This window comes from Muntiacus reevesi, chromosome 3 (genome assembly GCF_963930625.1).
Source record: "Muntiacus reevesi chromosome 3, mMunRee1.1, whole genome shotgun sequence".
NCBI lineage: Eukaryota > Metazoa > Chordata > Mammalia > Artiodactyla > Cervidae > Muntiacus > Muntiacus reevesi.
The window spans coordinates 264,385,808-264,401,247 of record NC_089251.1 but is presented as its reverse complement, the minus strand read 5'-3'; the positions used below and the strand labels follow the sequence as shown (position 1 = coordinate 264,401,247).

Sequence of the window (15,440 nt, the reverse complement as noted above, 5' to 3'; positions counted from 1 at the left end):
CTATAAAACTTAAAGGGAACATAGTCTAAATTTCTTATCCTGAGTCAGCTAATTCCCTTCCTGAGATCATCACTGATAATATTTCTGGTGTATTTGTCTATAAGTGATATAATCCTATAAAAACATGAGTGCACTTACAGTATAAAACGGCCTGCTTTCTTTATTTATTTGTTTTATCACAACCAAGTTTAGTTTTTTTCTTTTTTAGATCCTGTAGAACTTTCTGTTTCCTTCTAAGGTTTATTTCATCAGATGAAAGTGTAACTTGATCATTTTCATCAGTGAATTTGAAAATGGAATTAGAAATGGATCAGTTTTTTAGTATTAGTTGTATCTGCTGTGAGTACTATGTGAATACCTTAAATTCCTAATAATTTTCGCAGTTTATAAAATTTTTTTCTATGCTAGTTATTTGAACTCAACTCTGTAAGGCAGTGGTGAGTTCTCAAAGTGAAGTCAGAACTACTAATGCTTCTCAGGTGGCACTAGTGGTAAAGAACCCACCAGCCAATGCAAGTTAGATTCTGGTTTGATCCCTGGGTTGGGAAGCTCCCCTGGAGGGGAGGACATGGCAACCTACTCCAGTACTCTTGCCTGAAAAGTCCCATGGACAGAGGAGCCTGGTGGGCTGCAGCCCATGGGGATGCAAAGAGTTGGACATGACTGAAGCGACTTAGCACGCAAGATATTACTAGACATTTTTTCTATGTTGACATATGCGGTTCTGGTATAAAGGGCAGTAATGGATAAAAATGCTGACTCCTTAACATGATTCAAGGCAGTGGCACCAACTGTGTGAGTAGTCATTTTATGTTTACTATCACCTTACACTGGTAGTTAAAGTGAAGAAAGCTTTTAAGTATGGCATTGGCAAGCAGTAAAAATAATTTATTTAAATGTTAATTGTTGAATGTTGGTTTTTAAATACAGTGTAGTGTACTGTGGATAGAATTGTGTCCCTGTGAAATTCGAACGCTGAAACAGTAACTCCCAGTGTAATGACATTTGGAGATGGGGCCTTTGGGAGATCATTAGGTTTACATGAAATCGTGAAGGTAGAGCCTTCATAGAGGAATTAGTGTCTACAAGAAGAGACATCAGAGAACTTGTCTCTTCTCTGCCCTATGAGGAAGCAGCAGGAAGGTGGCCATTGGCAAGCCAGGAAGAGAACCCTCACTGGGACTTGGACTGTGCTCGTACCCTGGTCTCAGATTTTCAGCTCCATAACTGTGGGAAAATAATTTTCTGTTGTTTAAGTCTTTCAGTCTGTGGTAGTTTGTTACTGCAGCCTGAGCAGACAGGTACATACTGTGTAATGAAATGAGAAGTTTGGATAAAGCAGTTTTTCCCACTTATGAAAGTATGGCATTTCTCTTGATGGAAAATTATGTAATGATTATACTCTTCCCCATGGGACCCATTTTGTACATGAAAGAATGACAGGCTGTTCAGAGAGAAGTGTGGCAAGTATAGAGGATAGGGGCCTAAATTAACCATCAGGAATGAAAGAGGGGCTATCACTAAATGACAATGAGGGAATACCAGGAATACTCTGTGCCCTAAAATTTGATAGCTTGAGTGAAAATGATCAATTCCAGTGACTACACAAACTACTAAAACCTAAAACTAAAACTCAAGAAGAAATAGCTAACCTGAATAGTCCATATGTTTGAAAGAAACATATTTTTTTCTTAGTTAAAAATCCTTTCAGGAAAGGAAACTTGAGATTCAGATGGTTTTACAGGTGAAGTTTGTGAAACATTTAAGGAGGATTTAATACATTAGACTTTACTGGTGGTCCAGTGATTAAGACTGCTCTTCCAAACTGCAGAGGGCATGGGCTTAATTACTGGTTGGGGAACTAAGATCTGGCACGCCAGCAGCCAGGTTAAAAAAAAAAAAGAGGAAATGATAAAGGTTTTATAGTCTTTCCGGGAAATGTTAGAAGAAATGTTTTCCAATTCAGTATATAAGGCTTAATATAAAAGCGAATAAAGATATACAAGAAAGTAAAATATATCAGTACACCTTGCAAACATAGATGCAAAAGTCACAAAATATTAGTGATTCACGTATAGCGGATTATAAAATAGTAAGACATGACTAAATGGGATGTATTCTGGAAATGAGAGGCTGTTTAACATTTGAAAATCAGTTGGGGATAATTTATCATATTAATAGGCTAGTCTTTGTAGAGGTTAGTCATTTGATAGTTTTTCATACTTTCCTTTTCGAACTCCTGTCTCTTGCACCTTGTGCATTGGTAGGTGGATTCTTTACCACTGGCACCACCCAGGAAGCACCATTCACTCATGAAGGGCACCTGTAAAAGTTTATGACTAATGTCATATTTGGGCTTCCCTGGTGGCTCAGACGGTAAAGAATCTGCCTGCAGTGCAGGAGACCTGTGTTCGATCCCTGGGTCAGGAAGGTCCGTGGAGAAGGAAATAGCAGCCTACTCCAGTATTTTTGCCTGGAAAATCCCATGTACCCAGGAGCCAGGCAGGGCTACAATCCATGGGGTCCCAGAGTCAGACACAACTGAGTGTCGTAACACAATGTCATATTTAATGGTACATACTTTAATGGCAAAAGACAGTGCTTTTGCCCTTCAAATTTATAACAGTGCAATAAAACAGGAAAAAAAATAGTACAGAGGGCTTTCAGAACAGAAAGGAAGAAATAAAATTGCCTCTATTTGCAAATGACTTGGTTGTCTATGCAGAAATCCCCAAGAAGTCTGCAGGAAAACTTCTAGAACTAGTGAGTTTAACAAGATTTCAGCATATATAGACAGTGTATACAATTAGTTGTATTTCTGTATACCAGCAGTGGAATTATGTCAAAACTGGTTAACATTTAAGTAGTACCAAAAAAATAGATGTAAATTTGACAAAATGTGTATAGGACCTCTGAGCTGAAAAGTATAAAACACTGATGAAAGAAATTAAAGAAGGTCCAGTTGTAGAGAATTTACCTGTTTGTGGTTTTGAAGACTAAACATTAAGATGTAATTTCTTCTCAAATTGATCCACCAAATCAGAATCCCAGAAACATATTTTGTAGATAATGAATGATAAGCTGCTTTTAGAAAATCATAGAATGGCAAAGAAACACAGATTGCTAAAAGGCTTTTGCTAAAGAACAGCATCGTTGGAGAATCTGATATGAAATTTAGCTGATTTCAAGACGTTCTTTACAGTTAGAGTAATCAAGGTGTCGAGGCAGACCTCTGCAAAATGCAAAAGGCTGTTCAGTAGAAGAAAGAGTCTTTTTTGTAATTGGTTACAGAATAATTGAGAAATGTAAGACAGTAAAATTGACACAGGAGAAAAATCTTTGTAGTCTTGGCTTAGATAGAGACTTATTAGATATAATCAAAAGCACAAAATCAATCAATAAATCTGGTTTCATTAACTTGGGAACTTCTACTCTGAAAGAAATGGAGAGAATGAAAAGTGTTAGATTGATAGAAAGTACTTGCAGATCACATATCTGATAAAGATTTTGTTTGTAAATTGTTGAAAGAATTCTCTAGAAACTCAACAGTAAGAAAACAACCCCAGGGAATCCCACTGAAGTCCAGTGATGATGGCTCCCTGCTACTCAGTGCTAAGGGCCTGTGTTAAATCCCTGGTTGAGGAACTAAGATCTTACAAGCCATGGAGTGGGGCCAAAAAATAAAAGAAGGAAAGAAAACAATTCACTTTAACAGTAGTAGGCAAAAGGTTTGAACAGAAGCTGTGCTGAAAATATTTGAATGACCAGTAAGTACCTGAAAAGACTTCTACATGATTAGTCTCTAGGGAATTGCAAATTAAACCTCAGCAAGATACTACTTCTTGGGACTTCCCTGGTGGCCCAGTTGTAAGAATCTTCTTGACAGTGCAGGAGATACATGAGTTTGATCCCTGATCCTGAAAGATCCCATATGCAGCGAAGCAACTAAGACCAAGCACCACAACTCTTGAGCCTGTGCTCTGGAGCTTGGGAGCTGCAACTACTGAAGTCCATGTACCCTAGAATCCAAGCTCCACAACAAGAGAAGCCACTGCAGTGAGAAGCCTGCTTGCCATAGACTAGCCCCTGCTCACCACAACTAGAGAAAAGCTTGCATAGCAATGAATACCCAGCAGAGCCAAAAGTAACCACAATTATATACATAGTTTTATTTATATGCATGCTTAGTTGCTAAGTCATGTTTGACTCTTTGCAACCCCCATGGACTATAGCCCACCAGGCTCCTTTGTCCATGGGATTTTCCAGGCAAGAATACTGGAGTGGGTTTTCAGTTCCTTCTCTAGGGGATCTTCTTCTGATCAGGAGTGAAACCCATGTCTCCTGCATTGGCAGGTGGTTTCTTTACCCCTGAACCACCTGAGAATCCCATGGGTGTGGGTGTGGGTGGATGTGGGTGTGTTTACCACTGAACCACTTGAGAAGCCCGTGTGTGTGTGTGTGTGTGTGTGACCTTTACTACTTCTCGACTATTAGAATGACTAAGAAGCAAAACAGACAACCTTGTCCTCCACTTAGCAAACTATATACCAAGTGTTAGTGAGGATGTAGGCTAGGACTGAGCTACTGAGCACACAGCAGAGAGCAACTGGAACTTGTACACATTGCTGTTTGGAATGCAAAAATGGTACAACCACTTTGGGTAACAGTTTGTTTCCCATAAAGTTAAACTTACATGACCCAGTAGTTTCAATCCTAGATATTTAATTAATAAAATGGGGATTTTTGTTCACACAAAAACTACTGTGAATGTTTATAGCAATTTTGTTCAAATTACCAAGCACTGAAAAAAATCCAGATGTTTCTGAATTGGTCAATGGATAAGCAGTTGTGATACATCCATAGAATTCAACAGTAAAAAAAAAAAAAGGAATTTTAAAATTTACTTTTATTTTGTCTGTGTTGGCTCTTGGTTGGGAAATGTGGGATCTTTTGTTGTGGTGCATGAGCTTCTCTAGTTATGGCACACAGCCTTAGTTGCCCTGTGGTTTGTGGGATCTTAGTTCCCCAACCAAGGATCAAACCCATGTCCCTTACATTGGAAGAGTTCTTAACCACTGGACCACCAGGGAAGTCCACCGAAAGAATTTTTTGATACGGGCAACCACTTTGGCAAACCCCAGAAGTACTGTGCTAAATGGGAAATGCCACACTTATATGGCTATATACAATGTATGATTCTCTTTATATGACATTGTGTGAAAGACAAAAACTACCATGATGAGAGGATTTTCCTGGTGGTCCAGTAGTTAAGATTCCTGCTTCCACTGCAGGTGGTGTGGGTTAGATTCCTAATCAGGGAGCTAAGATCCTGCATGCCACACAGCTTGTCTAAAAAAACTACAGGGATGAGAAAGAGATTAGTGGTTGCTAGGGGCTAGGAATATGTGGGGGTGATGGAACTCTTTTACATCTTGATTGTTCCATGGTGTTTGTCAGAACTTAGAAACATATACCAAAACATGAATTTTATTGCATGTAGCTTTAAAAATCATCAAGAGTATACGAAGACAAGCCACAGACTGGGAGAAGATATTTGCAGAAGATGCGTCTGATAAAAGACTGTTACCTGAAATATGCAGAGAACTCTTAAAATTTAGCAATAAGAACATGTGTACTTAGTCAGTCATGTCCAACTCTATGCAACCCCATGGACTGTAGCCCACCAGAATCATCTGACAGTGGGGATTCTCCAGGCAGGAATACTAGAGTAGATTGCTATGCCATCCTCCAGGGGATCTTCCTACCCAGGGGTCAAACCTAGGTCTTCCACATTGCAGGAGGATTCTTTACTGTCCAAACAACCAGGGAAGCTCAGTAAGAGCATAAACAACTCAGTTTAAAAAATAGACAAAAGATCTGAACAGACATCTCACTGAAGAAGATAAACAGGTGATAAATAAGAATATGGGAAGATGCACAGCGTCGCACATTATTAGAGAATAGCAAATTACAATAGTGAGATACCTCCACACACCTATTAGAATGTCTAAAACCCAAAACAGTGACAGCTGGTGCGGATATGGAGCAACACAAAGCTGCATTCATTGCTCCTGCTGGTGGGAGTGTGCTGCCGCTTGGGACAGTTGGTTAGCTGTTTTACAAAATGAATTATCCTCTTCATCAGTGGGTCCAGTAATCACACTGCTTGGAGTTTAACCAGATGAGTTAAAAATAAGTGCATAGAAAAGACCTCCGTATGAATATTTACAGTAACTTTATTCATAATTGCCAAAACTTATGTAACCAAGCAATACTTTATAGGTGAGTGGATAAGTTTGATCCATCCAGACAATGGAATGTTAGTGCTGAAAAGAAATGAGCTAACCTATTGTGGAAAAGACCTAGAGGGGTTTAAATACATATTTCCACGTGAAAGAAACCAATCTGAATACGTCTTTGAAAACTCATGGGATGTACAGTAGTGAGAATGAACCCTCATATAAACTTCAGACTTTGAGAGGCAGTGATGCATTAATGTTGGTACACTGATTTTAACTTTCACTCTCATGCTGAATATTGCGGGGGAGGGGCACTGTGTGTGTGTGTGTGTGTGTGTGTGTGTGTGTGTGTGTGTGTGGTAGGAATTCTGTACTTTCTGCTCACTTGCTGTGGAGCTAAAAACTGCTTTTAAAAAAGTAAAAGTATATTCACCAGGAAGGTGAAAGGCTTAATATGCTGAGAACTGTAAAACTAATACAGGAAATTGAAGATGATTCAGAGATATGAAAAGGTATCCTATGCTCTTGGACTGGAAGAATTAATATTGTTAAAATGGCCATACTGCCTAAAGCAATCTACAGATTTAATATGATCCCTGTCACAGTACCCAGTATGTTTTTCACAGAACTAGAACAAAGAATTCTAAAGTTTGCATGGAACCATAAAAGACCCAGGATTGCCAAAGCAATCTTGAGGGAAAAGAACAAAGCAGGAGGAATCACCCTCCAGACTTCAGACAATACTACAAAACAGCATGGTATTGGCACAAAGGCATACATGGATCAATAGAACAGAATAGAGAACCCAGAAACACCCCCACACACCTACAGTCAGTTAATTTTTGACAAAGGAGGCAAGAATATACAGTGGCGATAAGATAGTCTTTTCAGCAAATGGTGTTGGGAAGGTTGGACAGCTTCATATAAATAAAGTTAGAACATACCCTCACATCACACACAAAAATTTAAAATGGCTTAAAGACTATGTATAAGAGACTACACTATGAAACTCCTAGAAGAGAACATAGGCAAAACATTCATTGATTCATTGTACCAGTGTTTTCTTAGGTCAGTCAGCCAAGGCAATAGAAATAAAAGCAAAAATTAACAAATGTGACCTATTCAAACTTACAAGTTTTTATATAGCAAAGGAAACCATAAGCAAAATGAAAAGACAGCCTATGAAATGGAAAGAAATATTTGTAGATGATGTGGCCAAGGGATTAATTTGTAAAATAAACAGTTCATACAACTCAATATTTAAAAAAAAAACAACAAAACTCTATCCAAAAAAATGGGCAGAAGTTCTAAATAGACATTTCTCTGACGAAAATATACATGACCAACAAGCATATGAAAAGATGCTCAGCATTGCTAATTATTAGAGAAATGGAAACCAAGACCACAATGAGATATCACCTCACACTGGTCAGAATGGCCTTCATTAAAAAATCTACTCAAAATTCTCCAATCCAGGCTTCAACAGTACATGAATCGTGAACTTCCAGATATTCAAGCTGGATTTAGAAAGGGCAGAAGAACCAGAGATCAAATTGCCCACATCCGTTGGATCATCGAAAAAGCAAGAGAGTTCCAGAAAAACATCTACTTCTGCTTCATTGACTACACCAAAGCCTTTGACTGTGGGGATCACAACAAACTATGGAAAATTCTTTAAGAAATGGGAATGAATACCAGACCACCTGACCTGCCTCCTGAGAAATCTGTATGCAGGTCAAGAAGCAACAGTTAGAACTGGACATGGAAAAACAGACTGGTTCCAAATAGGGAAAGGAGTATATCAAGGCTGTATATTGTCACCCTGCTTACTTAACTTATATGCAGAGTACATCATGAGAAATGCTGGGCTGGGTGAAGCACAAGCTGGGATCAAGCTTGCCAGGAGAAATATCAATAACCTCAGATATGCAGATGACACCACCCTTATGGCAAAAAGCAAAGAAGAACTAAAGAGCCGCTTGATGAAAGTGAAAGAGGAGAGTGAAAAAGTTGGCTTAAAACTCAACATTCAGAAAACTAAGATCATAGCATCTGGTCCCATCACTTCATGGCAAATAGATGCGGAAACAGTGAAAGACTTTATTTTTTTAGATTCCAAAATCACTGTAGATGGTGACTACAGCCATGATATTAAAAGAAGCTTGCTCCTTGGAAGAAAAGTTACGACTAACCTAGACAGCATATTAAAAAGCAGAGACATTACTTTGCCAACAAAAGTCCATCTAGTCAAAGCTGTGGTTTTTCCAGTAGAGTCATATATGGATGTGAGAGTCGGACTATAAAGAAAGCTGAGCACCGAAGAATTGATGCTTTTGAACTGTGGTGTTGGAGAAGACTCTTCATAGTCCCTTGGACAGCAAGGAGATCCAACCAGTCCATCCTAAAGGAAATCAGTCCTGAATATTCATTGGAAGGACTGATGTTGAAGCTGAAACTGCAACACTTTGGCCATCTGATGTGAAGAACTGACTCATTTGAAAAGACCCTGATGTTGGGAAATATTGAAGGCGGAAGGAGAAGGGGATGACACGACAGGATGAGATGATTGGATGGCATCACTGACTCAATGGACATGAGTTTGAGTAAACTCTGGGAGTTGGTGATAGACAGGGAGACCTGGCGTGCTGCAGTCCGTGGGGTCTCAAAGAGTTGGACACGACTGAGTAACTGAACTGAACAAATTAAAAAATGCTAGAGAGGGTGTGGGGAAAAGGGAACCTTCCTACACTGTTGGTGGGAATATAAACTAGTGCAGCCACTCTGGAAAAATGGTATGGAGCTTCCTCAAAAAGCTAAAAATAGAGTTGTCATATGATCCAGAAATTCCACTCCTGGGCATATTATCTGGATAAAGTTATAATGCAAAATGTACCCACACCCTCCGTGTTCATACATTACAGTAATCAGGACATGGAGACAACCTAAGTGTCCATAGGCAGGTGAGTGGGTAAAGGAGGTGTGTACATGTATAGAGTGGGTTGCTATTTATTCATAATAAGTAATGTTTGCAGCAATGTGGATAGATCTAGAGATTATCATACAAGTGGAGCTAAGTCAGGAGAAAGACAAATACCATATGATAATCTTCTGTGGAATCTAAATTATGACTCAAATTAACTTATCTATGAAACAGACTCACAGGCACAGAGTACAGACTTGGCGGTTGCTGCGGGAGAGGAAGGGGGGGCGATGGAATGGGAATTTGGGGTTAGTAGATACAGACTATTTTATATAGACTGTATAAACAAGAAGTTCCTACTATATCACACAGGGAACTATATTCAATACCTTGTGATAAACTATAATGGAAAAGAATATTAAAAAGCGTGTGTATATGTGTATGTATAACTGAATCACTTTGCTGTGTAGCAGAAAATACCACAACATTGTAAATCAACTGTAATTTTAAAAAGTATATGAAGGATTAAATAAATTTAAATGGGAAGGATGACGAGCTATGGCATTCAGACTTCTTGAGTATATGTTAAATATTTTTCTTGACAATGAATGTAAGTAGAGTGTTGCTTCAAGGAAAACAACTGTTAGGATTTGTTGCCAGTGATAAGAATTTAGTTTTCAAGCAAGAGTTACAGTTTTGGAAAACTTGTGTCTGTGAGGTTGACTTTCCCAGTAGTTAGTAGTTTTTATGATGAGGTCAGGGACAGATGAAGTACCTAATTTTGTGGAACCGTTGCTTTCCAAGTGATCAGTGCATGATGTTGTAAAATCACCCATGGTTTAAAGTTTCAAAGTGCAAAATAAACCAGTGTACTTTAACATAACAGTTCAAAAACCTTATCGATGTTGCATTATAGTTAATGTTTAATAAACTGTCACTCGTCAAGTTTTGTTGGAATATCAAAGAGTACCTATAATTTTCTTCCTGTTTCCTAATATATATCTCTGTGCGCCCAGACATTTTCCCTGTACTTTAAGGAACGTGCTGTAACAGATTGAATATAGAAGCTGACAAGAGGACTTCGGTGGTGGTGCACGGGATAAGAGCCCACCTGCCAACTCAGGGGACACAGGTTTGTCTCCTGGTCTGGGAACATTCCACATGCCACGAAGCCTAGAGAAAGCCCTCCAAAAACCCTCACAAAAACCCAGTGCAGCCAAAAATAAAATAAATAAATTTTTTAAAAAAAAGTTCAACTTGAAAAAAAAAAGACATGCAATTTCACCTGTTTTCAGTCAAGCTAGACATTAAAGAGATTTGCAGGGATGTAAAACACAATGCATCCCTCACTGGTTGTTTTTGGTGAAGGGAAAATAGTTATTGTAATGAATTTATCTTTGTTCTAAAATAGGTTAAATACTTATAATTTTTCTAATTTTTAAATTTTAATTTCTTTAATTTCTAATGTGGTAAGTATCTATGGCTATAAATACCACAGTAAACAAAAATTGGGTGGGAAGGAAGCCTCAATTTTTAAGAGTAAAGGAGCCCTGAAATAACGATTTGCTACTGTAGAGAAACTCTTTCAGAGAATTCCACGGCAGTCTATTGGGTAGTATTTGGCATTTTCACTGCTGTGACCTGGATTTGATTCCTGTTGGGGAACGAAGATCCCACAAGATGCTGAGTATGGCTTTTAAAAAAAAGAGCAAGCAGCTGTTTTAGAAGTAGTCTATCCACGTTATTTTGTTCCGTGGTTCCCAAACTTTGCCACACTAAAGTATCACCTAGAAGTTTTTAAAACTCTTCAGCTGCCCGGTTCACATCCCATACTATCAAGTCAGAATGAAGATGAGAGCCTTAAAATCTAACCTTAGGAACTGCTGACTTCAGCTCATCCTTCAGTGTTTGAACTCTTTGTCTTTATTTTTATTTTATTTTTTGAATTCTTTGTCTTTAATTTGGGAGGTCACTTTATGGTTATCTTAGCTGGGGCATAGCTTTTGTTTACTTGCGCAAAGATGATTCACTAATCCAGTGAGAATTGGTTTGCTTAGTTTTTATTGATTTAAACAGTTGACAAATTAATGTATAATTCAGTTTTAAACACTGTAATAATGGGAAAACCCTCTTTCTATGGTAATGACAAGGGGGGAAAAACACACACAATAACCAGTGACTTTATCTCCATTGAAAACAGTTCATGGTACAGGTTTCTTATCCCAGAATCACACTTTTGAAATACTAAGTTGTACTCTCTTAAGTAGACAGATTTGTGGTCATATGCATTAAAGCTATTTTTTAATATTTCTGTGCCTTTGAAATGGCACAGAAAACTGAATGTAAAAGCCCAAATACGGCATCAGGAAACATTCATTAAGCTCATCCAGTGCAACATCCACTAAAATGTCTCAGTAACCTTGTACCTAGGTATACAACCAAAGCTGCTTACCCCAAGTTACAAAATATTGTGCAGTTAAATCTGAGGCTGAGAGCAATAAAAGTTGGAAAACTTCTGCACTGAGAATTAACTGAAATTGACTTTTAATGTCATATTTAGTTACCAACAAGATATAGAATTGTGTGAAGTTTTTTTTCTAATGGAGAGTTGATTTTTTTTCCCCATTTTTAAATGTAAATGTATTTAAAAAATGTTTACAGTGTTGTGTTGGTTTCTGCCGTGTGATGACGCAAATCAGCCGTAACTGTACGTACAACTCCTTCTTCCCCAGCTTCCCTTCCTCCCCTCATCCTGTCCCCACAGCTCATCCCAGAGCGCCAGACTGGGCTCGGTGTGCTGCATGGCACGTTCTCATCAGCCATCAGTCTTACAGCTGATCATGTGTATATGTTGATGTTATTTTCTCTTTTTGTTCCACTCTTGTCCCTTCCCCACTGTGTCCACATGTCCAGAACACTTGTGAACTTTTATAAGCTACTTATTTAAACAGTTTCCTTACTTAAACAGTTTCCTTACTTTTTTTTTTTTTAATGGAATGGTCTCAGTATAATGTCTCCTGGCTTCTTCAGGATTCATACTTATCAATGATTGGACATCGAAGAGAGAACACAGTGTTCATTTTGTTATTTGTCTTTTTTTTTTTTTTTTTTTTAACCACTCAGTGTAGATCCCCTTCAAGTTCTGTGACAGTTCAGTTCAATTTAGTTGCTCAGTCATGTCCGACTCTCTGCGACCCCATGGACTGCAGCATGCCAGGCTTCCTTGTCCATCACCAACTCCTGGAGTTTACTCAGACTCATGCCTATTGAGTCGGTGATGCCATCCAACCATCTCATCCTCTGTCGTCCCCTTCTTCTCCTGCCTTCAGTCTTTCCCAGCATCAGGGTCTTTTCAAATGAGTCAGTTCTTCACATCAGGTGGCCAAAGTATTGGAGTTTCAGCTTCAGCCTCGGTCCTTCCAATGAATATTCAGGACTGATTTCCTTTAGGATGGACTGGTTGGATCTCCTTGCTGTCCAAGGGACTATGAAGAGTCTTCTCCAACACCACAGTTCAAAAGCATCAATTCTTCGGTGCTCAGCTTTCTTTATAGTCCGACTCTCACATCCATACATGACCACTGGAAAACCATAGCTTTGACTAGACAGACGTTTGTTGGCGAAGTAACGTCTCTGTTTTTTAATGAGCTGTCTAGGTTGGGTCATAACTTTTCTTCCAAGGAGCAAGCGTCTTTTAATTTCATGGCTGTAGTCACCATCTACAGTGATTTTTGGAGCCCCCAAAATAAAAGTCTTTCACTGTTTCCGCATCTATTTGCCATGAAGTGATGGGACCAGATGCCATGATCTTAGTTTTCTGAATGTTGAATTTTAAGCCAACTTTTTCACTCTCCTCTTTCACTTTCATCAAGCGGCTCTTTAGTTCTTTGCTTTTTGCCATAAGGGTGGTGTCATCTGCATATCTGAGGTTATTGATATTTCTCCCGGCAATCTTGATTACAGCTTGTGCTCCATCCAGCCCAGCATTTCTCATGATGTACTCTGCATATAAGTTAAGTAAGCAGGGTGACAATATACAGCCTTGATATACTCCTTTCCCTATTTGGAACCAGTCTGTTTTTCCATGTCCAGTTCTAACTGTTGCTTCTTGACCTGCATACAGATTTCTCACGAGGCAGGTAGGGTGGTCTGATACTCATTCCCATCTTGAAGAATTTTTCCACAGTTTATTGTGATCCACACAGTCAAAGGCTTTTGCGTAGTCAATGAAGCAGATGTTTTTCTGGAACTCTCTTGCTTTTTCAGTGATCCAACGGATGTTGGCAATTTGATCTCTGATTCTTCTGCCTTTTCTAAATCCAGCTTGGACATCTGGAAGTTCTCGGTTCACATGCTGTTGAAGCCTGGCTTGGAGAATTTTGAGCACACTTTGCTAGTGTGTGAGATGAGTGCAATGGTGTGGTAGTTTGAGCATTCTTTGGCATTGCCTTTCTTTGGGATTGGAATGAAAATTGACCTTTTCCAGTCCTGTGGCCACTGCCGAGTTTTCCAAATTTGCTGGCATACTGAGTGCAACACTTTCACAGCATCATCTTTTAGGGTTTGAAATAGCTTAACTGGAATTCCATCACCTCCAAGAGCTTTGTTCGTAGTGATGTTTCCTAAGGCCCACATGACCTTGCATTCCAGGCTGTCTGGCTCTAGGTGAGTGATCCCACCACTGTGGTTATCTGGGTTGTGAAGATATCTTTTGTATGGCTCTTCTGTGTGTTCTTGCCAGCTCTTCTTAATATCTTTTGCTTCTGTTAGGTCCATAGCATTTCTGTCCTTTATTGTGCTCATCTCTGCATGAAAAGTTCCCTTGGTATCTCTGATTTTGTTAAAAAGATCTCTAGTCTTTCCCATTCTATTATTTCTTCTATTTCTTGGCATTGACCTCTGAGGAAGGCATTCTCATCTCTCCTTGCTCTTCTTTGGAACTCCACACTCGAATGGGTATATCTTTCCTTTTCTCCTTTGCCTTTCGCTTCTCTTCTTTTCACAGATATTTGTAAGGTCTCCTCAGATAACCATTTTGATTTTTTGCATTTCTTTTTCTTGGGGATGGTCTTGATCCCTGCCTCCTGAACAATGTCACGAACCTCTGTCAATAGTTCTTCAGGCACTCTGTCTTTTAGGTCTAGTCCCTTGAATCTATTTGTCACTTCCACTGTATAATCATAAGAGATTTTATTTAGGTCATATCCAAATGGTCTAGTGGTTTTCCCTTCTATGGCAGATTAGGTATCACATCTCTTTTAGGTAGATTTATCCATCTTATGACCTATTGGTCTGGAGATAATCAATACAATTGAGGTTCCTAGGCTGAGGTTCTAACCTAGGTTTGTGTTAATGAGGATGAGGTCTTAAAAATGTTTTGTTATTTTAAAGCTGTCCTACAAGCATCAGTAATTTGCTTTGGGTTAGAATTCTTTCCTCTCATTGGGGAAACAAGCTTTCATTTGCTGCTGATCAGAAGCTCTTAATTAGTGGTTGACTTGGTAAGAATTGTTATATTTCATAATTCAGCCAGATTCTGGTGCCATAGCTTCTGTAGCCAGATACTGTACCCACACTGGACAGATGCTGTATTTGAACTTCTTTGGTTATGGATACTCACTGGCAGTAGAAATTAAGTCATCAGAAGTGGGCGATGGCATAAATAAGAAACTCTTCATTTTCACTTCTTGGTTTGTTAACATTAAGCCATTTACTTTCACTTTTGACAGACAGGAAGGAAATATTTTTTATATTGTGACCCAGTGTATTTGTTGTTTAGTCACTGAATCACGTCTGACTTTTTGCAGCCACATGGACTGCAGCATGCCAGGCTCTTCTGTCCTCCAGTCAGTGTGCTGACACCCAGCATAGACACATGCAGAATTGAAACAAGTTTCACAGAAGCCGTTCTTACCTTTAAAGTTTGTGGTTTAATGTTGTAAGTTCTATTTTTTAAACTACTTAGGTAATGCTAGTTGTCAGACATGTTGACTTCAGGAACCACCAATGGGATATGACTTCTGGTTTAAACAATAAACACTCCTTTAGGTTAGTTGATGAACTTTCAGGCAATAGAGCTTTCTTTTGACGCCGAGCCTCGAGTCTGTTCTCCTGAATTGTAAAGATTTTTTATTCAGTTGGGTGAAACATTTAGTAGATCCATTTTGGATTGAATTTGTGGAATTAGTTAAGGTTTAACAGTGTTATTTTCCAGTAAAAAATAGAGTTGTCTCTTGACCAGTGTGAGTTTGATCTGTACAGGTTCAGTGTTGATGATTTTC

The 15,440-nt window shown here is 38.8% G+C and overlaps 1 protein-coding gene across 6 annotated transcripts in view; it reads left to right on the top strand.

The window, feature by feature from the left end:
* The window catches only part of WDR33 (WD repeat domain 33), a 117,535-nt gene that overhangs the window by 31,846 nt on the left and 70,249 nt on the right, over positions 1-15,440 (top strand). The gene's annotated exons all lie outside the window — the stretch shown is intronic.